Source organism: Myotis yumanensis, unplaced genomic scaffold (genome assembly GCF_028538775.1).
Source record: "Myotis yumanensis isolate MYYU_CA2020_CCGP unplaced genomic scaffold, mMyoYum1.0.hap1 SCAF_1, whole genome shotgun sequence".
Taxonomy (NCBI): Eukaryota; Metazoa; Chordata; class Mammalia; order Chiroptera; family Vespertilionidae; genus Myotis; species Myotis yumanensis.
In genome coordinates, this window is record NW_027223752.1 from 50,626,909 (window position 1) to 50,654,215 (window position 27,307).

At 38.6% G+C, this 27,307-nt stretch overlaps 1 protein-coding gene across 1 annotated transcript in view; it reads left to right on the top strand.

Annotated features, from left to right (window-relative positions):
* The first annotated feature begins 14,861 nt into the window (after nt 1-14,861).
* Nucleotides 14,862-27,307, top strand: part of DENND4A (DENN domain containing 4A) — a 112,093-nt gene continuing 99,647 nt past the window's right edge. The window contains exon 1 of the mRNA XM_070420580.1: nt 14,862-15,207. The gene's annotated coding sequence lies outside the window, so the exon portion shown is untranslated. The remainder of the gene's footprint in view (nt 15,208-27,307) is intronic.

A 27,307-nucleotide genomic window follows, 5' to 3' on the forward strand; every position in this document is an offset into this window, starting at 1 on the left:
AGCACATTTTCACCTGTGTCATGAGTCAGCGTGGCCAAAATCTCAGTCACTTTCTAGTAATCATTGTGTAAAATGCCAGCATGTGGCTGCCTCTTATTTGAGAAGGGAGGATGTCTTTGTGGATCTTCTCCTTCTCAAAATCCACGTGCCTGCAAACTTTTTTTCTAGGAAGACCAAGTAGGAATTCTTCCACAAAATGGGCACTAAGACCTTGTAGACAGCAGCACTGAATCTTCACTCTTTTCCTGGCCTGCTGTTTAGCTGTCGTCTGCATATGAGCTGACATCCCCAAACCACATAATATACTTACTATCTGTGTGCCAGGCAGAAAGTATTCTTCCTTATTCAGTTCAGAAAGAGGTCATTTTCACAATACAATCCAGGGTCTCTTCTTACCTTGTGATTTTCAGGTTTGTGAATGATACACAACTGCTTATCCCAATATTTTCATCTTCGTTGTGCATGAGTTTTCTTCAGATGGTCTCTGGCAGAACTCTATCTAGGAGCGACGTCAGAGAGGAAGGCACCAGATAACAAACGGGAGACTGATGCCTTTAAAAATCTATTTCAACTTTAAGAGCTCATCACATCAGGATTTCACAAGCTACTAATGGGAATGTAAATGGATCTAAACTTGCTGCAATGCAATTTGGCAATATCTTTAAAACATGCATCTAAAAGTTTATGTCTGTCAGAATCTCAAAAGGAAAGAGATTTCATGCAGGATGACTTTAATAAAGGAACTACTTGCAGGCCAGGTTAAGGGAGTAAACAAGGGATGCTGAGGCACCTAGAGAGGAACAGTGGGAAGCTTTTACCATTTCTAGGGATAACAGGACAAAGGTTGGAAATACGCTTATGAAATCTGTAAGAGCTGGAAGGGTAGAGGAGGAACCACCAAGAAAGGGGGCTGGGCAGGAGATGGGGCGGGGCATGCAGCCACTGACTCAAAACAGGAAGACGGAGGAGGAGATACCCAAACTTCTCTTTCTTTTGGCCCTCTCATCTCCTCCTGGTGCCACTCATCAAATCCCAAAAGTCAAAGGATCTTGGAGATGCAATCTACAAAAACAGAATGAAGAAAAGCAGAGAAAAGGTGGGGTTAGCAATGGCAAATAACCAACACAATCCTATAATAACATTTCTAGGAATATATCCCAGGGACATAATCAAAAATGAAAGCAAAGAATTATGCAAGGACATATTTCATAGAGTTATGTGTAAGGGTGAAAAAAAAGTGAAAACAAGCTAAATATCTATCTAATAATAGGGTAATATGCAAATTGGCTCGGATTCCATCACAGTAATGACCGATCAGCAGGCTGCATGCGCAGCAGGCATGGGTGGGTGGGGACTTGCAGCTTCGGGGAGGGGGGCGGGGACTTGCAGCGTTGGGGGTGCGATGGAGGCTGCCACTTACCCAGGGCCAGCAAGGCTCAGGCAAGCCATCAATGGCCCCTGCCTCTGTGAGGGCCTGAGGCTCAGGCAATGAGGGCCGGGTGAGGCTCAGGCAAGCCACAGTGCCTGCAAAGGCCAAGGCTCAAGCAGCCTCGTGACTGGCAGTGGCAGCAGCAGAGGCATGATGGGGCGTCACCTTCCCCTGATTGCCAGGTCGCCTCATGCAGAGGGAGGCCAGAGTCAGCAGCAGTAAGAGGGTGATGGGGGCAGTACCTTTCTCTGATCAGCCAGTTGCCTCCGGCAGAGGAAGGCCAGACTGTGGCTTAGCTTGCTCCCTGTGGGGAGCAGGGCCTAAGCCGTCAGTAGGACATCCCTTGAGGGCTCCCAGACTATGAGAAGGGGCAGGCCAGGCTGAGGGATTCTGCCCCCCCCCCCCCCGTGCACAAATTTCCTGCACTGAGCCCCTAGTTCTGTAATAAGAGACTAGATGGATAAATGATAGTGTATCTCTACTTCAGAATATCATTGTGCCATTCTAAACATTTTGGAAGAATCTGTGATGATATCCAGAAATGCTTACAGTGGCTCAGTTGTTAGAGCATCATCCTCATATGCCAAGGTTGTGGGTTCAATCCCCCATTAGGGCACATACAAGAAACAACAAATGAATGTATAAATAAATGGAAGAACAGCTCTCTCTCTCTTTCTCTCGCTCTCTTTCTCTCTCTCTTTCTCTCTCTCTCTCAAATCAATAAATTAAAAGAAAAAAAGGCCTGGCTGCTGTGGCTCAGTGGTTTAGTGTCAACCTATGAATCAGAAGGTCACAGTTCGATTCCCGGTCAGGGCACATACCCAGATTACGGGCTTGATCCCCAGTGGGGGATGTACAGGAGGCAGCAAATCAATCAATCAATAATTTTCTTTCATCATTGATGTTTCCATCTCTCTCTCTCTCTCTCTCCCTTCCTCTCTGAAATCAATAAAAAATATATTTAAAAAGAAAGAAAGGACACAAATGTGTATGGATAGTATTCAATTCCATGAACACCTATATGCAAAAGGAAAAACACCTACAAAGTTAAAATATTTATTTTTAATGATAGAACTACATTTTTCTTCATAACTTCCAATGTTTTTCCTTTATCTTTAATATTAAATTAAGCATGGGATACTTTTGTGGAAAAAAATCAATGCCAAAAAGGAGAGCTTATTTCTCATTGAAATAGACTCTGCTCAATTTAAAATATTAATAAGGACACACAGTTGTTTAAGTAAATTAAAACCAGTGACATGAGGGTAAACTTCAATTTGTGCCTCTTTGATATCCATGGGGGAAAAATAGTCAGTCCATTTCTACATTACATCAAATATCTAGATTTTAGATGATTTGTATTTTTGACAACCCTTTACACTCCTCACTTGAATGGTAGGTATCATGTTAATCCGGCTTTAGTTGGCCTCATCCTTATCTGGCAACTCTGGAAAAGCCAAGAAGTTTTAATAAACCAAATGATAAAATAATAATGTTCTCTCTTTTAACTTTTATAGTTTAGTGTTCAGTATAATTATTAAACTATACTTTATTTTTATCAATTAGGCAAGTAATACACAAATACATTCTTTTTTTAAGGATTCAAACAGTATAAAGAATACAAAAGTGGACCCATGCCAGAGGAAGTTGCAGCCTCAAACCATTGCCTCCTTACCCTTGGGCTGTGAGCACTGAAGGGGGCTGTACAGTATAAAAAAAAAAAAAATACAAAAGTTTCCCTGCTCACCCCTGGTTTCCTCCTCTTAGGAAACCTATTTTTAGTTTGTCTGTAACTCTCAAGACATTTGCTTATTATTTACATGCATAGATATGCATATAGAAATATATTGTTTTTTTTCTAAGTAAATGATGTTATATCGTACATATTATTCTGCAACTTGCCTTTTTTCTCATGTTGAAGTTCCACTTTATTCTTTTTCAATGGTTACATAGTTTTCCATAGTTTGGGTATTTCACAATTTATCTGACCACTCTTTGTGTTGATGGTTATTTAGGTTATTTTTAGTTATCTGCTATTTCAAACAATGCTACAGTGAAAAACCTTGTACATGCTTCTATGTACACATATGTGAGCATTATTTTTCTAAGGGAGCTATTGAAACATGAATTTATGGTTTGAAGAAGAGGTGCACTTAAATTTTTACTTGGTACTGCTTAGAGGTCTTCCATAAAGCTTTATCAATTTACACTTCCAATAAAAAGATGAAAAGATGCCAAGCCTCACTAATAATCAGGAAAATGCAAATTAGAATAACAATAGGACACCATATTTGCCATATTGGGTTCAAATTTTTGAAAGATTTATAATGCAAAGTATGGAAGAGATTAGAGACATGTCCTCATATAAAGGTTGTTTTTACAATCAACATCTACACGCTAGGAAAGGTTCCTGGGAGACTTATTAAAAGTGACTACACTAGACTGTTATGATAAATAAAAGACATTTCTGTAGTAGGATTGTTGATTTTTATACATGCTAATAGCAGCCCTGCTGTTAACATGTATTCACCCAGAGCATTTTTATCAGGTGTTATTGTTTTGTGATTACTGATTCCTTAATTGCCCAAGTAGATAAGAACATCTCCATTTTAATAATCACATTTTGGCCCTAACCGGTTTGGCTCAGTGGCTCAGACTGAAAGGTCCCAGGTTCGATTCCGGCCAAGGGCATGTACCTTGGTTGCGGGCACATCCCCAGTAAGGGGTGTGTAGGAGGCAGCTGATTGATGTTTCTCTCTCATCAATGTTTCTAACTCTCTGTCCCTCTCCCTTCCTCTCTGTAAAAAAATCAATAAAATATATTTTAAAAAAATAAAATTAAAAAATTCACATTTTGGTTTACAATTTTTACAGCATTTTTCCATAGGTTATTTAAACTGATATCTGCCTCAATGACACTGAGGTGCTATTTCAGATGAGAAAACTGAGGCTCAGAGAAGTTTAATAGTTTTCCAGAGTCACATAGCCAGTTATAAGTGGAAGGGCAGAGGTCTTCTGACTCCCAGTTCTATTAGCTTTCCACTTTCTCAACTGCTTTTGAAACGAGACACTGGCCTGGCTGGCGTAGCTCAGTGAGGGGCATGCAGGAGGCAGCCAATCAATGATTCTCTCTCATTATTGATGTTTCTGACTCTCTCTCCCTCTTCCTTCCTCTCTGAAATCAATAAAAATCCATATATTTTTTAAAAGACAGTCTTTTGACTCTAAAATTAAATAAATAAAAATAAAATGAATGACACTGGAAGTCCTCGTCCTCCCTGTCCCTTACCTGGAGCTCAAGTCATCCAAAAGGAACCACAGGGGGCAGCCTAATGCAGTGGAAGACGTAACAGGCTGGAAGGCTGAGAAGTGGCTTTTTGTCTACTCTGTGTTCCTCCTAGCTCTGTGACCCTGGGCAAGTCATTTGGCCTCACTGGGCCTCAGTTGCCTCTTTAGAAAAATAGATATGATGCTCACACTTCCTAATATTGAAAGAAGAGGTGGTGCCTATAGTTCCTCCTAGTTGTAAGATTTTATTTTAGCTAAACTTAGATTGGTGCTCTTTGCTCATTCATTTTATGAAATACCATTTTCTGCAATGGGTTTATTTTCTGCAATTATAAACCCAAAAAGGAAAAACGTACCATACAATACTTGCTTTGATTGAAGTCTAAAAATGTTCACTTTTCTTTCTCTCTTTCTCTCTTTCTCTCTTTCTCTCTTCCTTCTCCTTCTCCTTCTCCTTCTCCTTCTCCTTCTCCTTCTCCTCCTCCTCCTCCTCTTCCTCCTCCTCCTCCTCCTCCTCCTTCTCCTTCTTGTACTATTAGGTCAGCAGTTCTCAACCTGTGGGTAGCGACCCCTTTGGCGGTCGAACGACCTTTTCACAGGGGTCGCCTAAAGACCATCCTGCATATCAGATATTTACATTACGATTCATAACAGTAGCAACATTACAGTTATGAAGTAGCAACGAAAATAATTTTATGGTTGGGTCACAACATGAGGAACTGTATTTAATGGGCCAGAAGGTTGAGAACCACTGTATTAGGTAAACCCCTTGTTGAAGGCTAGGGAAACCCCCAGGGAATAACAGCAAATGGTTTCAGGTAACTGGCTGTATCTGAAAAGATGTTTTCTGCCTGGATTTCTTACCACTTGGCATGATCCAAATTCCACCTACATTTTTTGTTGCCTATTATTACAGATTTTCCCTAATTCCAAGAGTGTAAAAGCTTTAACCAGAGTTGTTCTTTGTAGTTCCAACTTCCATAAGCCAAAGTTTTTAAGAATTGAAAGGAGTCTTAAGAGATCACTTGCTCCTGTTCTCTCTCTTTGATCAGATAAAATATTTTTCCACTTAACAGGAAGTATCTGATGCCCAGAAAGCCTGTGACTCATTCCAGGTTTCACAGCTAGCAAGTCTCCTCATACAGGACTTCTTCAATTCTTAATGCATGACAATTTATTGGTGATCCTGACTCTCAGACAGTCACAGTGAAAGTCAAAATGAGTAAACCATATGATCATTGGTTGTTTTCGTTTTATCACACATCACAAATTCTTCTAGTTCTAACCACATTTTGATGCATTAATTATGAGAGCCATCTGGCAATAGGTTTGAAGATAATACTCTGGGATTTTAAAGTGTGCTGCATTTTTCCAGGAAACACACTGTATAGCTTGGATCTGTCTCTTACCTGCTCATCAGTTATAACATGGAGCAACCAATTTGTTAACTGCATTTTTTAAAATTGGGGTATAATTTACATACATTAAAGTGCACAAATCTTAAGTATACAACTAAAAACATTTTTACATGTGCATACACCATGTAACCACTGCCCAGATCAAGTACAGAGAATTACCAGCACCTCAGAACACCCCTTGTGCCCCAAACCACACTCTAAGGGTAACCACTATTTCAACTTCTATCACCAGAAATTAGTTTTGAAGTTCAAAAAATTCTGATTTTGAACTTCATGTTAATGGAATCATATGGAATGAACTGTCTCCTTCTTCTTCTTCTTCTTCTTCGAGAGAGAGGGGTGGAGGGGAGGGAGAGAGAGAAACATCTATGTGAAAGAACATTGATTGGCTGTTGACCAGGGATCAAACCCGCAACCTAGCTAGGTATGTGTCCTGACCAAGAGTTGAACCCTCAACCTTTTGGTGGAAGGATGATCCTCCAACCAACAGAGCCACTTGGCCAGGGCTGTCTGTTTTTCTTAATTCAACATTATGTCTGTGAGATGTTTAACTGCATTCTAAAACACAATTCAGCCTAGCTGGTTTGGCTCAGTGGATAGAGTGTCAGCCTGTGGACTAAAGGGTCCCAGGTTCAATTCCAGCCAAGGGCACATACCTCAGTTGCAGGCTCGATCCCTGGTCCTCCTGGTCAGGGAGGGTGCGGGAGGCAATCAATCGATGTGTCTCTCTCACATTGATGTTTCTCTCTCTCTATCTCTCCCGGTCCCTTCTACTATCTCTAAAAAAAATAATCCTATATAATAAAAAAATAATATGCAAATCAACCGAACGGCAGAATGACCATCGCTATGAGGTGCACTGACCACGAGGGGGCAGACACTCAATGCAGGAGCTGCCCCCTGGTGGTCAGTGCACTCCCACTGGGGAAGTGCCATTCAGCCAGAAGCTGGGCTCACGGCTGGCGAGTGTAGTGGTGGTGACGGGAGCCTCTCCTGCCTCCATGGCAGCACTAAGGAGCAGTGAACCGAGCAGTAAGGAGCAGTGAGCAGGGGGGCAGTAAGGAGTGAGGGGTCCCAGACTGCGAGAGAGATGTCCAACTGATGGCTTAGGCCCGCTCCCCATGGGCCTAAGCCATCAATCGGACATCCCCCGAGGGCTTCCAGACTGCAAGAGGGCACAGGCCAGGCTGAAGGATCCCCCCCCCCCCCCCCCGCAGTGCATGAATTTCATGCACCAGGCCTCTAGTAATAATAATGAAACACAATTCAGCTTAGCCAGTGTGGATCAGCAGTTGAGCATCAACCCAGGAACCAAGAGGTCACAGGTTTGATTCCCGGTCAGGGCACATGCCCGGGTTGCAGGCTTGATCTCCAAGCCCCAGTGTGGGTTGTGTAGGAGGTGGCCAATCAATGATGTTCCTCTATCACTGATGTTTCTCTCTCTATTCGTCTCCCTTCCTCTCTCTCTAAAAATCAATAAAAACATTTTAAAAAATAAAATAAAATGCAATTCACTTTCTGGCTCATATACCAACTGCACACAGGTACAATGTAGTTTTAAAAAATGCAGTGAAAAAAAGGACTTTTTAAAAATGACTAGAACAGAATGATCTATAATGCTTCTGTCACTTTCTACTCTTGCATCATCAATTTCCCCCTTCATCTTTGCTTTTAAATGTGCTCCAATCCATCCAAGTATTCTTCTTTTCTTCTTCCGTTAATGGATAGGTTGCTTATACAATTTTTTTTTTTTACTTATTTATATCCAGCATTCACCATCAGTGTTCTACAATCATTGGTTTAAAAGCTGGAAATGACCTCAAGCTATCATCTGACACACACCTCTCTCATCAGAAGAAAAACATTATTATCCTTTGTTTTTAGATTCAGCAGGTATTTACTAAACACATAATCGATAATGTATTTTTTTTTAGATATTATATGGGAGAGAGGGGACTACAAAAATATAGCAAGCATGAGCCTTATCCTCATGAACTTCCAGCCTAGTACAGATATCTACATGAAAGCTCATAAGCTATAAAGTATTAAATTACACCATTGAGATAAAAGAGGGAAATGTTCTGTGAGATCTGAGGGAAAGGTAACTTCTAGCTGGGGTGGCGTAAAAAAGCTTGGTAGGTGAGTATTTGTATTAGGAGGATTACTAAGAAGTAGGATGCCATGGCTAGGTAAGTTTAGTTATGCAGTGAGGTGGGGGGAAGGCACTTTAGATAGAGAACTGTAAGGAGAAGGATATTGAATTGGGAAATCATGTAGCACGCACAGGGAGCGGCCAGGCAGTTTGACCCAAGAGTAGGGTAAGTGATGAAGAAATTGGAGCCCAAGATGCTTGTGGATTACCCAAGGCTATAGCAGTGGCGAGGAGTGTGTGTGTGTGTGTGGGGGGGGGGGGGGGGGGGGGGAATGGGGATTGAATCCCAGGCATCTTCCTTTTTTAATGTTTTTCCCATAATTTGATCAAATGAACATTTAGCCATTGCATGCTTTCCTTACAACAGCCCATTATATATTGTCCACTAATTAATTGACTCAACATTTATTGAATATCTACTACATGCAGGCACAAATGGACTCTGTGGTTTCCCTGGATGATTTGATATGTGTTATAAAAAATTTTTTTTTCCCATTTGGGGACTAGGGCTAATATAATATTGGACTAAAACTGATTTCCTTTCTCTTTAATTGCTAGAGCTTTACTGAGTTATATTTCAGAGCAAATACTATATGTAACAGAGAGAATTAAATAAGCCACACAAAAGGATCCTCTGTATGATGTTTTTCTACATGACATCAGTATATCTAGTCTTAGCATTGATTACACATGGTTTTTCCATAACTACTTTTATTTATGTTTGAGCAAGGGGTAATACAGGAGGATCTGAAACCTTCCATTCTTAGGCGAACGTTCAAAAACATTCCTAATACTGTAGTACAACAAGGCTCACTTCCTTTTAGCTTATCAACCACCAAAAGACATTTCCCTTGTTATGTTTAACGTAACTATGGGGATGCAACTGACATGCATGATTCTGGCTTAATGTACTCATTTTCTGAGAAACATTAAGAAAATTGTGGCCACGATTAAACCTTTAAGCTACTTTAGTATTTCAATGTAAATCTAATACATGCACTTTTAAAATTCATGAGGGAATAATTAAGTACAGGGACTATAGATTCTTTATAATCCCACTGAACTATTCCTAATAAAGATTTGTGTTAGAAAAAAAAGGAAATTATTATTTGAATAAAAAAAAGGAAATTATTATTTGAATAAATGAGGCTATCAGATACTTTATAAATTGCCGGGTATATAAAATGGAGTTTTGAGAGTTCTATTTCCAGGCATATGGCAGGCCAGACATTTAGGCTGTCCTTCCCACTGAAAACAATTTTTTAACAAGGCTAAATTTTTAAAAATTCCTAAACGTTTAAAAATCATTGAAGCATGAACTAGAATGCAAGGAATTATCAGCTCAAAGAGAATAGGAACCCAGACAGGTAACTAGACAACACTGTCCAGATGTTTAACACCAGGAGGCACCATTCACAGTCTAGTCACCTAAATGATGCCGCTGCAGTTGCTCAATCCTTTGGCCTTGAAGGCACTTAGTTCAAGCTGGTGAACTTCAGCTTTGGTTTCATTAAGGGGGAAACAGAAACAAAAGCCTAAGGCTTGAAGAATCCCATGGGAGACATTCCTCCCAATAACGTTAGGTGGATATAAAAAACTTACAGCCCTGGCTGGTGTGGCTCAATTGGTTGAGCATTGTCCCATGCACTGAGAGGTCGCTGGTTCGATTCCTGGTCAAGACACATGCCAGAATAGCAGGCTCGATCCCTTGTAGGTATATAAGGAGGCAGGAGGCAGCCAACGATGTTTCCTTCTCAATGTTTCTTTCTCTCTCCCCCTCTCCTTTCCTCTCTCTCTAAAAATCAATAAAACATATTTTTTAAAAAACACACACACACAAACCCTCAAAAAACCTACATACCCGTTCATCCTCAGACAACTGCAAGGAAAATTCCCATGGTGCTAAGCAGAACCAAGGATCAAGATTCTGTCCCTGAAAAAATGTAACCTTAATCTACAGCCAATAGGTTTTTTTAAAAAGCCTCCAGACATTACTATAAATTAAATAGATCCCAAGAGTATAGAAGAAACAAATGCAAACCTTCTCCAGAGGAATGTACTGAAAAAATCCACAAATTATTTTCCAAGGAAAATGAGCAGCTCACAGTAATAAACACTAAGCACCCAAGGAATAAGTTACTATGGGTGAGAACCAGCAGGAACAACATCCAATAGAAACAAAAGATAACTCTCACAAAAACTGCAGATATTTGAATTAGCAAACACAGACGATGAAATAGCGATATTTTATTTTTTAAATACACAAAGTGAAAAACACCTATTCAAAACAAGAAACAATAGAAAATAGCCTAGTAGATTAAAAAATTAGAACTTTCTGAAATGAAAAGCACAGAAACTGAAATCAAAACACAATGGGCAAAAAGATTTGAGTATACAGTATACTTCACCAAAGAAGAGACATGGATGGCAAATGAGCAATGAAGGGTTGTTCCACACCATCAGTCATTAGGGAAATAGAAATTAAAACCATATGAGGTACTACCTCCTCCCTGTTAGAATGACTAAACTAAAACGATCTGAAATAGCAAGAACTGGTAAGAACAAGGAGCCACTGAATTCTCTCACACATTCTTGGTAGCCAATGCACACTTGATAAGCCACTCTAGAAAAGACTTTAGCAGTTTTGTTTTGTTTTTAATAAAGTTACACAGAATTACCACAGACATAACAATCTCATTCCTAGGTATTTATCAGAGTGAAGCTAAAACACGTTCACTCAAAAACCTGAACACATGTTTATAGTAGCTTTATTTGTAATAACCAAAAGTTGGAAACGGCCCTTATGTCCATTGACTGAAGAAATGGATAAACTATAGTACATCCATAACATGGAATACTACTCAGCAATAAAAAAGGAATAAACTCTTTTTTTTACTGTTTTATTGCTTTAAGTATTACAAAGAGTATTACATATGTCTCCTTTTTTTCCCCCGCCCTTGACAATCCCCTGGCCTCCCCAAAAGGAATAAACTCTTGATACATACAAACAATGGATGAATTCCAATAGCATTTTGCTCAGTGAAAGAAGCCAGGCTCAAAAGACTACATAGTGCATGATTACATTTAGATGACATTCTAGAAAAGGCACAACTATCGGAATACAGAGCAAATTGGTGGTTGTCTAGAGTTAAAGGTGGGGTGATGGTTTGATCACAAAGGGGTAACACAGGGGAATTTGGGGGTTTGTGTCCCATATCTTGATTGTAGTGGTAGTTTAACCACTCTACACATTTGCCAAACTCATTTAACTATATGTTAAATAACTAAAAAAAAACAACAAGATTGTCAGACTGGGTAAAAAACATAGGGTCTGACAATCTCTGTTGGCCTAGGGCAGTGGTTCTCAACCTTCCTAATGCCGCAACCCTTTAATACAGCTCCTCATGTTGTGGTGACCCCCAACCATAAAATTATTTTCGTTGCTACTTCATAACTGTAATTTTGCTACTGTTATGAATCGTAATGTAAATATCTGATATGCAGGATGTATTTTCATTGTTACAAATTGAACATAATTAAAGTATAGTGATTAATCACAAAAACAATATGTAATTATATATGTGTTTTCCGATGGTCTTAGGCAGGGGTGGGCAAACTTTTTTGACTCGAGGGCCACAATGGGTTCTTAAACTGGACCGGAGGGCCGGAACAAAAGCATGGATGGAGTGTTTGTGTGAACTAATATAAATTCAAAGTAAACATCATTACATAAAAGGGTACCGTCTTATTTGTTTTTAGTTTTACTCATTTCAAATGGGCCGGATCCAGCCCGCGGGCCGTAGTTTGCCCATGGCTGGTCTTAGGTGACCCCTGGCTGGTCTTAGGTGACCCCTGTGAAAGGGTCGTTTGACCCTCAAAGGGGTCGCGACCCACAGGTTGAGAACCGCTGGCCTAGGGCAAACTTTGCTCCAAAAAAAGTTCAGTTCTCATTCTAAAAACTCCTATGAGATTATGTACCAAACCTCATTAAAAAGTGAACAGTTTTTCTATTTTTAGATTGCTAACATCTAGCAGGAAATAAAAACCAATACACATCAGAGTTAAATATACTTTAATATACCATAGTTTTTTGTACCTTATACAACTGCAAAACATATGGAGACTAAGAATCAAAGACTCTTTTTACCCATTATGTTATTGATTTCGGTTACTGTGTTTTTCATTTCTGGAAGTTCTAATTTTTAAAAAATTTACATGGCTACTTTCTATAGTTTCTTATTTTGAAAAGATGTTTTCTACTTTGTATTCTCTTTTTTAAAAAAAATCATCTGAAACAGCAAGATGAGTCCCTGAGTTTTTCACTTTTCACCCAGCGGTTTTGCCATCAGAGAGCTAACTTTAGAAGGAGTAATCTTATAAAATACAGTATAATTAAGAAAAATATGTTTGGGTTGTTTGGGGTTTTTTTTAGACTTCTAATTCAGAGTTGTACAGAGTACTTGGTTTTCTGAACCAAGCCAGCAGCCTGAGAATAATCTGAACCATAAATCTAAGGCTAAGCCACGAAACATTTAGCTAAAGAATCATAGTTAACTTCTGCAAGAGTTGAATTCCAGCTTCTTTATATTAATGGACTTTAAAATTAAAATAAAATTGCAAATAAATTTTTTTTTCTCAATCCATGAAAAACAATGTGGGAATCATAGTGTGTGGTGGATTATTCTTCCCTGCAAATTGAATGATTACATTTGCTTTGTTATGCGTGCGAGAGCAATATGCTTGCCTACTTTTGCTGAAGCCTGTAATAGCTGCTTCCCTTGCTTTCTTTTTCTGACAGGAACAGAATCATCAGCAACATGGAACACATTGCCACATTTTTTGAGCAATGGTCTAACCCAAACCAAATAATTTTGTCCACAAAGTCCAGACTAGTTTTCCCCATTTCTCAAAATTACTAGAATTGAGTGCTTACCAAAATCCACTTTTTGGCCGAAACCGGTTTGGCTCAGTGGATAGAGCGTCGGCCTGCGGACTGAAAGGTCCCAGGTTCGATTCCGGTCAGGGGCATGTACCTGGGTTGCGGGCACATCCCCAGCGGGAGATGTGCAGGAGGCAGCTGATCGATGTTTCTCTCTCATCGATGTTTCTAACTATCTCTCTCTCTCTTCTTCTCTGTAAAAAATCAATAAAATATATTTTAAAAAAAAAATCCACTTTTTGTTGTACCATCCGTGTATACACAGCCACAAATGCAAGATATCCTACATTTTCCAGGTCAAAATTAGGCCATCTTTTTCATTTTGTTACAATGACTTTTCACTTATTAACTATGAAACAAAACATTAAGAGAAGACAATTTCATGTAACTCCTCACAGGTCCAAGTGCTGTATGAGGAAGGATTTAAGTGTTGAGAATAGCTTATTCAATGATGAGTTTTCAATAAACTACTTTAAAAAAATCTTAATGTATAGAATAATTCAACCAATCCCAAGGCCACCTAAAATAAGTTTTCTGAATCAGCCAGGAAACCAAGAAACTTCTATAGAAAAAAAAAAAAAAAAAAAACAAGACCAAAGGAAATTGGCATCTTATATTGTCCTAGAATCATGCTTTTCTTAGGCTTTTGTGCCACCTAATTTTCATAAAATAATGCTCCAAGTAACACAATAAAGCTGCTAAATAGATCATAGACCACTGACTGCCTGAACATAGCTCTGTGTGGTTAGGAAACCATATTACTGAACTGCTGGCCACTGACTTGTGACGTTTATAAGAACCCTGACAATTTACCCACAACTACTGAAAAAAGTGTTTTAAATCTTTCTTCAAGCTTCCACATTAAAAATGATCTTACGTGTATAGGAACGGAGGAAGATGTGAAAAAGCTACTCTTGTTAGGCTGGCTTTGAGTAGACACACCATGTTTACTAAATGTTTTGAGATGGTCTGACAAGCAGTTCTAATGACAACATATTGCACATTTATCACAAGCCATGTGCAGCCTAAGGAGAATTTTCAGTCTATCAGAGTGGCCCACATGTTGCTATTTGTCACTTCAATTTCTTATCAGAAATAAAATTGAAAAAAAAGAAAACTTTGAAACCCGAGCAAGTCATCTGTGGCCAGAGTAAGGAGGCCTCTTGCAAAAAGAAAAAAGATTAACACATTTTTGAGAAACAGGCTTTGGTTTTAGAGAAATAGTGCAGCTGTTTAATTCATTTGCTGGTGCAGCCCAAGTATATAGACATCTATAGTAAATTTTTAAAAATTTATGCCCTCAGTGATTTTATCATTTTTAAGAGAAATGAGAAACACTATAGTAGCTACTAAGTAGTAGCATTTATTTTCAGCATTTTAGTGACTAAAGCAGCACTTGTAGATAGTAGGGTTATATCTTAGTCATAGTTCTATTCTGAATTTTATAGAAATTAAAAATGCTTTGATATAGAGAGGGTACAGGGTCACTTACAGAATAATATTCTCCTAAAAAGGTGATAGCTTTCCTTGTAAGAAGAAACATGTAAAGTCCAGCAGACAGGGTTTCACTTATTCCATTTTGATTGCCCAAGTTTTCAACCGGGCAGTATTCTATTTCAAGGCCATTCTGTTGCAAAACTTTGCTGTGTGGTTTTAACATAGCTCTGTCTGTTGTAAACCGCAGAGGACAGGAAAAAGAAAAAGAAAGAAAGAAAAGAGTACTCTATATAACTTTTCACTTGTTCACCTGAAGGTATTATAGTAGGTAACTGATTTTTAAAACAAAAAATTCTAAAGTTCTCTGAGCTTCTACCCTGAATGAGCCATCTAATATTTAAGGTGATTACTGCGGGGACTCTAAAGTTTAGGGCAAAACTGGATTAAGGAGAATTAATCATCTAAATACATGATTGTCATCTTTATGAGAATTATGAAGACCAATGCAATAACAGTTGATCATCACTTATCAAGTACCGAAAAGGTATGTAATCCTATGCAATTCCTCTCTTGAGGTTTCAGAATTTGAGATGGGGTTTAGGGATAAAAATGGGTGACAGAAAATTTATCGCCTAAAATAATTATCTTGTGTTAAGGTTATTTTTGGCTTATGGAAGAAAAGGCTTATGCCTGTGGAATTTCTTTTGTAAATGATTGCTTGTGTGGATATATATATATAGGCACTTGAATGTTTTTGATGATGATAGTAATTAACAATCATTCTATCCAAATACACAGGTTGTTATAAGCTATGTAATTAAGAACTGGGACAACATATATTCACAAAATAAATGATAGGCAATGTGATGAAAGATCTAAGAAGTCCTTCAAACAATTATAGCCATGATCATAAAATACTCAAAAAGAGGAAATGATTAAGATGTAGTTGGGGTTGTACTTGGAATGGAAGGGAGATAGTTAATTGAAAATTAAAGGTCAGGGTTTTACTCCTAGTATTCCCAAATCTGGGCTAGGATTTGCTAATATCTTCATGCCTGGGCCTTCTACTCTAGTCTTATCCTATACAAAAATTCCCTTTCCTGGTTCCTGTAAAGTTATGAATTTTTTTTAAAAAAGGACCATACAAAAGTTTCCCAGAGGCAGTTCTTGAAAAAATTAGCATCATAACTTTCTATTCTAAGGAATTTAACTAGACCAAAAAGAAAAATATTGGGTGAGGTTTCTTAGGCCCTGGATATGAAGTTTCCCTGGAACTATAGGCTAATAACCAGGGTCCAAAGGCCCCATCTTTTCACAAACAAAACATGTCACTGACATCTCTCCTGTTCTAGTTCCAGAAAGTGACAGATCTCACTCTGCAGGTGCTTAACATCATTCAAGTCATAAGTCTTTTTCTGACAATTCAAAGTAGTGACAAGAGCAAATTATATGAGAAGATATTTCACTCTAGTTAGTGTAGATGTGTTCAATCTAGATCAGCGATTTTCAACTTTTTAAAAAATCTCATGGCACACATAAACTAATCACTAAAATTCTGCAGCACACCAAAAAAATATATTTTTTGCCAATCTGACAAAAAAAAGAGTTTAATTTTTCTTCATTCACACCGGATGACTATTGTTGTTTTGGTTGTTGTCATTTTTTTTATTTGATAGTCTTAGGGAAAAGAGGTCAGTGTCCCTGACTAAATAGTCAGGTATTGCATGTTTTAAAAATTCTTGCATCACACCAGTGTGCCTGCTCTGGCACACCAGTTGAAAATCGCTGATCTAGATGAAATTCCAAATCAGCTTCTGGTCCAGTTATTCACAATCTTTGAATTTCTTAATTCTGAGGACCGAGGTGGCCATAAACAATTCTTCCTCAAATTTTCATCTGCAGCTATTTCGAATAGACTCTAACCTCCAAATTTTCTTGTTTCAACTTCCCTGTGGTTTTGGAAATTCCTACATATCATCATTTAGAGTTATTTTATATCATTGTATTTCCTTATAAATAGACTCGCCGTGTTCTCATCTCTAGATATGAAGATTTGTTTATTTTTTTATTTTTTTTTATTTTTATTTTTTAAAAATATATATTTTATTGATTTTTTACAGAGAGGAAGGGAGAGGGATAGAGAGAAACATTGATGAGAGAGAAGCATCGATCAGCTGCCTCCTGCACACCTCCTACTGGGGATGTGCCCGCAACCACGGTACATGCCCTTGACTGGAATCGAACCTGGGACCCTTCAGTCCCCAGGCTGATGCTCTATCCAGTGAGCCAAACCGGCTAGGGCTGAAGATTTGTTTCTTATTGGTTGCTTTTATACATGGGATTTACTAATATTCTAAAATTTGGATTTTCCTTAAATAAATGCATTAGTTGAAATATTAATAAAGATTCTGCATTAAATTTTGTAGATCTCTTGGCACATGTTCTGTAGAAAGATAAAACCCAACCTAAGTAAGTAAAATAGAGGGTCAAGTCAACAATCCAACAGACTCTCCCTAAGCCACAACCACTTCTTACCCTAATTTATAGTTTCATTACTGGCTACACTTTTATTTTGCTTCCTTTTTTTTTTTTCAGTTTCTTCCTTAGGTCTATCTCTTACATATGCTTTTGGATAATAACACTAACCTCTACTGAATTCCTCTTTCTAATGTAAGTTAGCCAGTTTCTTTTGAATTCTAAGTGCTCCATATAGGGTGGGACAAAAATAGTTTTACAGTTGTTCATATGGAAAATAATTCAATACTTAATAAATAATATACAAGAATAAACTCTGTGTTTCACATACCCACAACTGTAAACCTACTTTTGCCCCACCCTGTATAGGTACATGGGTTTCTTTTCTCACTTTTCTATATGTTTAAAATATTTTTAAATTACATTTTATTCAATGAATTATTATTGCAGAAAATCTACACACAAAAGCAAAGCATTTTTAACTTTATCTTACTATCAGGAAGTAGTGAAAGCACGTTAACAAGGTCACTTCCTCTTATACAAGAAATTTGGTCAAAATTTAATGGCTCATGAAATACAGACATTCCAGTTATAACTGTTTGGTTGATTTCCTGTAAGTTATTTTTTTTTCTTCCCCTATTTTTATTACTACTAAGTTCCATGTAATAAGAACAATACTGAAAAAAAATAAAAGTTATAACTTTAATTTTTTTTTAACAAAAAGAACAATACTGGAATCTTTCAGGAGTTCATCAAATTCTGTTGACATTCTCTTTTAAAAGTTTTGCAGTAATTAAGTATGAGGAAATACAAATCCCTCCTTGTGCATATGTGCAAGAGTTTCTCTAGGTACAGGGGTTTTCCAGCTTTTGTGGCCAATATATATGATGAGACATAATTTTACTTTCAGATCCTGTACATGCATACATGCATATATCATCACAGGCCAAATTGCTGGGGAAGCAGACCTGAGACAGAAATTTGTGTGGGGGATGTTTATTGGGGAGTGTACCAGGATCAGCACCTGTGGGGAAGTGAAGGAAACAGAAATGGACAGAGGGAGTTTTGGGATCTACTGAAATGACTACAAAGACCTCAGATGATACTGCACTGTCTGTGGTGATCCAGAATAATTTCAAATTGGAGCAAGAGGGTCAGGCCTTCATACACCTGCATTGATCAGTTACTGAATACAGCCAACCCAGGAAGAGAGTCTGACCTTGAGCAAATAGCTCTCTTCCTGGAGAGGGAACCAGCTTAAAGCTGTTGGCAGTCAACCCTCCTAGCATCTGGGTCAATTAACGCTTCAGTCCTGGAGAGGGAGAATCTAAGTGGCACACAATCCTTACTCTGATATTTTCTGTTCTATTTCATTTGTTAAAAATGGTTGTTATAACCTTTAAATTGATTTCACAATCCACTAATGGATCATGAATCACAGTTTCAAAAAAAAAAAAAAAAAAAGCTGCTTTAGAGTATATAGCCAGAAATGGAATTGCTGGATTGTAAGGTATATGCATTTTTAATTTTACTAAATACTGCCAAACTGCTTTCTGAAAGGGTTGGGCCATTTGATATTCCACCAGCAGAGCATGAGAATTCCAGTTATCTACATCCTCAGTAACCATTGGTAATGTCAGACTTTTTAATGTTTGCCCATCTGATAGATGTATTATTGGGCAATAGAGTATAGAATCTTAAACCCATCCTCTGGTGAAAGTGAAACATTCTGAATATTGTAGTGCACCAAGACTTACTTCCTGCTAGCTTATCAACCACCAAAAGGCATGTGCATTTCCCTGATAATTAGGTAACGTACAATTTTTAGTCTTGCAAAATAGAAATCTAGTCTGGCAAAATAAATCTTTCAGTTTTGTAATCTTTGCTACAGCACCTAGCACAATGTATAACACATAATAGTACAAAGTAAAGTACCTGTAGCTTGAATGAGGGAATGTGTGTAGGCCCATGGCATTGAAGATTTCACATGTTTTGAGTCTCTGAGGTAGTATGGTTGGTAGAAGCCCATTGGCCCAGGAATTGGCCCAGAGGCCTGGGCTCTGGTCTAGTCCACCCATGTGATTTGGTAAATTCATTCTACCTTTTTTTTTTTTATTAAAAAATTGTTTTTTCAATTACAGTTTACACTCAGTATTACTTTGTATTAGTGGCCCGGTGCATGAATTTGTGCACATTGAAAGGAAATTAATTAGAAGAAATATTTTAATATCGCTATCTACCCTTTCTCTATAATAGAAGTGTCAACCAAATTCACAATCAATAATGACAGATGGAAACACATGCGTGCGATTGGCGCCAGCAAGATCTTTATATGTATCACACATGCACAAGTCAACGTAGCCTTTTATAGATATAGAATAAACTTGCTTAATTAGACCTGCTTTCTGATTTAACTAAACTTTTTCCAGCCCAGTGAAGCACCCCAACTTCTCTTTCAGGTAATTGTCGGCAACACAGAAGTAAATATCAACAGGAAGCAGATTATTATTGTAGATCATGCAGGGAGAGCAAGGGGTAAAATATTTAACTGCAGCAGTGTTTGACTATATTCTGTGCAGTGAGGAAACCTGAAGTCATTTTCAAGGTCCACCACTTCTTACTTCTTTTCAGTCGGGTCAAGTTTCTAACTTTCTAAATCTCTGTTTTCCAGCTAATGAAAAGAAATAGGATTCTACCAAGTCTCCTATCTACCTACTTCAGGGCTTCTGTGAGGATCAAATGAGATGAGGCATGGGAAAATGCTTCCCAGACATTTGGTTACAGTGTAAAATGTTTCTACCTGGCTATAAAGCAAGTCGTGTTCCTGGGCTGAAGAAACTCCAAGGAGGCTAGTTAGTCACTAGGGAGAGGAAGCCAGGCGCTGCTATGTGACGTCATTACCCGGACGGACACTTAGCATATTAGCTTTTTATATATATAGATTAGTTTCAGGTTTATAGCATAGTAGTTAGTCAATCATATATTTTACAAAATGTACCCTCTGATATTTTCAGTACCCACCTATCACCATACATAATTATTATAACACTAGAGGCCCAGTGCAAAAAATTCGTGCACGCATGCAGTCCCTAGGCCTGGCTGAGACCGAAGCGCAAGCATCTGGCATAGAAGGGCAGGTCCCAGCTGACCTCTGGGCCCTGGGCAGCACCTAGGCCCCCGAGCTCCCATGAGCCTCCCTCCGCCTGAGTCACAGCGCCCAGGTTCCCACATGGGAATGCGGTGAGCACGGCCGGACGCCATGGGTTGGGGCACAGCGTGGGCTTCTGGGCCACCCAGCGGTGCCACACGGAGGCTGGGCGGGCAGCGCGCTCTCTCCTGGCTGGCCTTGCAGACCAGCTCCTGCGTAAACCCACGTGGAGCCCAACTGGCCCCTGTGGTCCCTGCAACTGTGGCCTGGCTCACCCAAAAGAGGCTGAGTGGGTGTGGGGCAGGCTCCTCATGGCCGCCCGTCCCAGGTGAGGGTAGCAGGGGGAGTGAGAGCGAGCTCGGCAGATGCCCTACATTCTCACCGCACCTCTGTCCCTGTCACCCCTACCCTCAGGTAGCTGGCAAGAGGTCACAGCATGTTGCTGACGCCCGCCATGTTCCGCGCCGCCCACTGATGGTCAGCGCATGTAATAGTGAGCCGTCGAACTCACGGTTTCCTGGTTGAATTCCCGGTCAAATGACTGCCTGAGGGGACAGTTTGCATATTAGACTTTTATTATATCGGATTATTGACTATATTTCACTCCACCTTTATGATCCCCAGTTTCTTCATCTCCAAAATAAGGATTTTCTTGTGTATTGAGCTTACTTCATGGGAACTTTGGAATTCTGAGTTGTTGGAACTCATAGGTATTTATATAGTCAAGAAATCAAAGAACTGGAAATCTAGAGATCTGGGTTCCAGTCCTAACTCTCCTCCACTGTTGGATGTATATGACCTTGGAAAAATCACAAGTAGGCAAATGGTCACCTGTGGAAAAATAGAATGGTCACTAGATGATCTCTACATTTCCTTCCTACTCAAAAGTCCTTTGTTCTGTGTCAGAGACACATAAACTCAGTTGATGAAATTGTCATTCCCATAAAGCCATCATGACATGGGTCAGATGACACATTTTAAATCCATTCCTAATTGCCTGTCCCACCTCAATGGCTCTATAACCCCATCCACTTAGCCCTACCCTTATCCAGTTTCCCTACATCTTACCTGAACTCCACCCTTGAGATTTTCCTTTGCAACCAACCACCATTTTTATTACCTTGACTGTTTCAATTCTTGCTCCAGACCTTGTAGCAAACAGAGCCTATGTGATCATCAGGAGAATGTGATAGAAGAATGTTTCTTGTCTCTTTCCATAACTTCACCAATTCTCTTTTATCATAGAGTTTGTTTAAAATGAGTTGTATTGTTATATACTCTCTTCAAACCAACATCAAGGAGTCTATGGCTCTCCTTTCTTCACTGTACCCTCCACTGCCTTCCAGACAGCACTGCACAGGCAGGCAGGAGTTTGCCAGCACGGCCTATTGTGCCATTTCTAAAAGCCTTTCTTCCATTTCAGTTCTAATACATTCACATAAAAGCCTCCTATCAACTGTCTTCTACTTCCCTTTAAGCAGAATTTTAAACTCCATAGTTACTATTACTAGATCTAAATTCTATTAAATCAATAGGGTGATGTTTACTAAATTTTAAAAATGCTGTTAAAGTAATTACAACAAAATATGAAAACATGCAGGGAGGGCTATAAGCAGAGAAGGTAGAGGAAGGATATCTGTTTCTAAGAGATAGTAAAGTGATGCTGACACTAGAGAGCCCTTAGGAGTGGCTTTGAAGATCTTTTTTTGTTTTGTTTTTAATTTAGATCTTTATTACTAACAGTCTATTATTCTCCAAATCCCAAGTAAGCAAATTGTTAGAGTTTTCCCCTTCTGGATTAACTCTGCCCTTAATATCACTAGCTCGATATAACTAACCAATCCATCTCTTTGTACACATCTGTGTGGGAAAGGGAAACACTGTGCTTATGGGTTACTTAAATTCTTTCTCTCAATTAAGAGCCTGGCATCTTGAGTCTGAATGTGTTCAGAATGAGAGGCTGTCTCTAACATATTGGAAAGGGGCAGGGGAGAATGAAGCATAGGCCCTGATGCCCTGCTCTTCTTAGGTAATATCAAGAGTGGACACTGATGAACTTTTCTACCGAGAATAGAATGAAAGGAGAGAAGAAGGCTAGCAGCCTCAAACTATATCTAGAACAACTGATCACATTTCTTCTTTAGAAAGATCAACCTGGCAACAAAGGGAAGGCTAGATGTAAGAGAGAAAGACAGGAGATGGGGAATCCAATTAGTTGAATGCAGCAAAATTTCAGGTTAAATAAAACGTGTGTTTGAACTAGCTCAGTGGAAATGGAGATGGAGAGGTAAGGAAGGACACAGTTGATGTTAAGCAGGTGATATCAATTGGTTTGATGGCTAAGTGTTAAAGAATGAGGGACAAAAGGGGAGTTGATTACTCACAGGTTTTGACTTTTGTGACTGGTGCATTGTGGGTACTACTCAAGAAATTAGAGAATATAGGAGAAACAGGTTTGGAGTAAGCATAATGAGTTTACCTTAAAAAATGCTGAGGTTCAGAAATACTTGGTGCTAAGATGTCTGGAGACAGTTGAATACACAATCCTGAAGCATAGAAGAGAGGTATGGACTAAAGATGTGTCTGTTCCTAGCCTGAAGGATTATATAGAAAACAGAAGTTGTGTGTTTTTGTTTTTGTTTTTTTTTTTTTTTCAATTGCAGGTGTTTCCCCTTGCCAGCAGAGTTCCTTAAGCCTTGACAATAAAAAGAGTGTTCCTGTTGTCTACCCTTGCAGGATGTATGTCTGGGCCAATCAATAAAAAGAAAAGAATTACGGTGTTTGATTTGTTCAGCTTAATGTTTCCCAAATATCCTAGCTGTAATAACAGAGCTGTGCTGAGTACATGAGAAAAGCTGACTCATATTTCCTGCAAGTCAGCACAGATATCCATCCTTCCAAATTATTTGAACCTTTGGCCATTACAACGACAGTCAAAGTGCTGAAACAATTTATAAGTATCTCTTTCTCACTTGTTGAGAACAATTCTGATACATCTGTTATAAAGATTCAGAGTGTAAAAAAAAACAACACAAGCCCAAGCTGTTACTGCCTTGTACCACCCCCATACCCCAAACAACGATGCCTTGGCCTTTCATAGAAAGTCTAGGTTCTCTCAGGACTGGTTCAAAATTCATCTATTTGTCACCTTCAATCCCCACAATCAGAATTAATCACTCAACTCCCTAAGGCACCCCAGCAACAAGTTCATCCATCTATTGTAGAACTTCTAATAGTTCCATTTTTTTTTAGAGTTACACGTCTGGTGCTTATCTTTGTTTTCCTTCTGTGCCCAACATAGTGCTTTGTGTATAAATACTGACTGAAGTGAATTTATTAAGAGTTATAAAAATGTGCTATCATTTAAAAATGATAGGACAGGGTGCACACTTGACTATGGACAATGACAGTTAAAAAGACACACTATATAAAAATAATTTTCTTTTGCAGATCATTTAAAAACTAAAAATTGAATTTAGAAGGAATTGTTGAGAGAGGTAAAAGCATTCACTTGAGGAGGATGTTGAGAGGTGATAATTTTTAAATGTGTGAAAAAGTGCTCAGTCAAATATATGACTCCTCAGTTGGCCACCAAGAGGGTAGAGACAGCAGTGGCTCACACTGCCGCAGCTCTCCTGTCCCTGGACACTCCTCTCAAGTATCAGGTTTCGAGTTTATCAGTTGCAACATGACATTTCTCACTATTATTTTTGCAAATTGTTCAGATAATTTGTCTTTCAAAAGTATTTCATCAGATTTGCGTTAAGAAATAAATTGATTATTTGACAGCATTGCTAATAAATTTCAGTTTGTGGATTGACTACACTGGAATGCCATTCTAACACTTCCACAATGAATAGAATTTGGCAATGTGTGTTCTGCTTTGGTACACATCCAACGCGTTTCTGAAGGACCACAAGTGCCTGGTGGAACGCTTTCTCACCCTGAAGGAAGCCCCATGGCATAGATATCAAGAATCGCTTTTTGGAAGCCTCCAGGTTTTTATGTAAAGACTAGAGGCCCAGTGCTCAAAATTCGTGCACTGGTAGGATCCCTAGCGACTGCCGGCTGCTGGCTGGGGCCTCCCTTCCTTCCCCCTCCCCCCGCCCCCGCCTCCCCACCCCACATCGGCCCTGCCCCCTGGTCAAACTCCCGGACAACTCCCGGTCAAGGGGACAATTTGCATACTATGCTTTTATTATATAGGATGTGGGAAATTTCTGGCATAGCAATTAAGGTGAATAGATTTAACAGGTGGAGAGGATTAGGCTGTACAACAGCTTCCAGTGCTGTTACCGGTTTCATAGGTCTTTCGTCCTGCATTGTTCAAGCCACAGTATTTAAAAATAGCTTCTAGGAAATAGCCATATAGAGTACCAGGTGCAAAAAATGACATAATTTCAGAAATGGCATGGGGCCCAAATTTCTAAGGCATATTTTTCATCTGCCCAAATCTCGCTTGGGTTTCTAGTTTGTTTAACTGTGACTATAGTGACATAGGCCTGGGATGCTTAGAGGACTCATGAAATGACTGTTAAGGAGCTTTGAGATTCTTAAAGGCACTTCCTGAGCATGAGGTCAAGTACTGCTTAATGTTTTCTACTGCCTTTTAATATGTTCTTTCAGAAAGTGTTTTCTTTGATTGAGGAAAAAATACAATTGAAACCTTTTCCACTTTGGCAACTTTTTAGAATACCATTCTGTAAACTGTGCTTGCAACTATGTTTATAATATTTTAATTGGTATGCTGTAATGTAGATGAAAATGAAAATGTTTGACTCTTTTTACCAACTTAAAAAGAGAGTGGTTTTGCCCTGGCCAGGGTCTCAGTGGTTAGAGCATCATCCCAGGCACCAAAGGGTCCCAGGTTTGATTCCGGTCAAGGGCATGTATCTGGGTTGCAGGTTCAATCCCCAGCCTGGTCAGGGCGAGTGCAGAAGGCAACCAATCGATGTGTCTTTTTCACATCAATGTTCTTTTCTCTCTCTCTCTCTCTCTCTCTCTCTCTCTCTCTCAAAAAAGAAAAGAAAAAAATCAATGGAAAAAATATCCTCGGATGAGGATTAACAAACAAACAAATAAATAAGAGTGCTTTTTGTTGCTAGTCAAATGTTTTAATGAAACAAGCTACTCCTCAAAGAGGAATTGACCTGGTAGGTATCCCAACAATTAAAACCAATGGAAGGCTAAGTCTGCATCCAATTGTGAAAGGATGGGAGGTTCCCAATCGGACTTGTACAATTTCTACAGTTTTGTAGGGATATAATTGACATTCAGAGGACTACACATGTTTAAAATATGCAACTTGATAAACTTGACATAGGTCAAGTGAAACCATCACTACAATCTTGATATCCATCATCCTCAAAAGTTCCTTTGTGTCCTTTTATGCTATAACCTCTCTCGCAATCTGACCGGCTGTAGCCATGTCCTCAGGTTGGGTTTAAAACACTGTGGATGACATGGGCAAGAGGAGGAAGGGTCCAGCCTGAAAAAGAAATTTAGTTTGAGCCCTGGCTGGGTAGCTCAGTTGGTTGGAGCATCGTCCCAATGTGTCAAGGTTTCAGGTTGGATCCCTGGTCAGGGCACATGCAAGAATCAATCAATGAATATGTAAATAAGTGGAGCAACAAATCTCTCCCTCCCTAACCCCCCACCAACTTCCTCTCTCTATATAAATCCTCAATCAATAAACATTTTTAAAAATCCCTGGAAATTTTAACAACAAAAATAAATTTAGTTTGTTTAGTGGAGTTAAAATGTGGCATTAGGACATATTTAAAAAAAAATAAAGCAAAAAGGGAGTAAATAGGGGGTATCTGTAAGAGTGTCAACAATAAGAAATAAATTTTTAAAAGTTGTCAACTCAGTGTTTTCAGGTCAAAATCTTGATCTTTTGAAATTCATAACTTTATAGAATGCTTGGTTATTTGAAATGTGGCAAAAAAAACATGCTTTCTTTTTTATATTTTATTATTCACAAGAGTGATTTTTAAAATTAAATTTAGCCAGAGATAAAAATCACTTCTATTTTAATGAAAATTAATAGCATTAAAAATATGCATTTAGAGTAGATGTATATAAATGGAGGAACAGGCTGTCTGGGCCATTTTGGAGCATACATTTACAAGACCATAGAGCACATTTTATTGTCATGGAACAAAGTTTTTACGTGCTAAATATTCATCGATCCTATGTTAGTATTCTTCATTAGTATGACGTGTTAGCCATCCAAGCTAACAACTTTTACTAATCCTTATTTCTTGGTGGTGGTTTCAAACTTATATGGTATGGTTTATTGAACACTTCAATGAGAGCTAAGAATTCTATTAATCACCGAGGCCATTTGCCATTTTGAGGTGGGAAGGGGGCCTCACCACATACCTTTAAAAATACATGTTTTAGAAAGTAGAATAGAAGCTATTGGTTACAGAGTAGAGTTTCAGTTTGGGATAATGAAAAAAGTTCTAGGAATGGACAGTGGTTGTACAACAATGTGACTGTACTTAATATTACTTAACTGTACAGTAAAAATATTCTATTTTGTTATGTGTATTTTACAGTAATGACATTTTAAAAATTCATGTCTTGATAGCAAATTTTATTAGACAATGCAGAGCTCAGCACTTAAAAATACATTTGAAAGTACAACAACAAGAAACTACACATAACAGTTCATATTCTTTTCCCTTGTAGCACATTGTGCAAAATTTAGTAAGACTGACTGGTTTGGATTACTACTTGTAATCAATAAAAAATGTACTTCTCAAATAGCATTGATTAGGCAATATACCCAACATTAACATAACATACAAAACACTTAGAAACAACTTACATTATTTAACAATTTTCAGGGACAGTAGTATTTTTTTCTGTACACACAGTCTCACACATTTCTTTTTAACAATAAGGTAATTGAAGATCAGAGCATATAATTTAACCAACTTAGTATTGAAGAGGCTTTTGTTGTTTGCTTTGTCAGATCTAAAGCATCACTATTCCCAACTCCCTTGCTCTAACA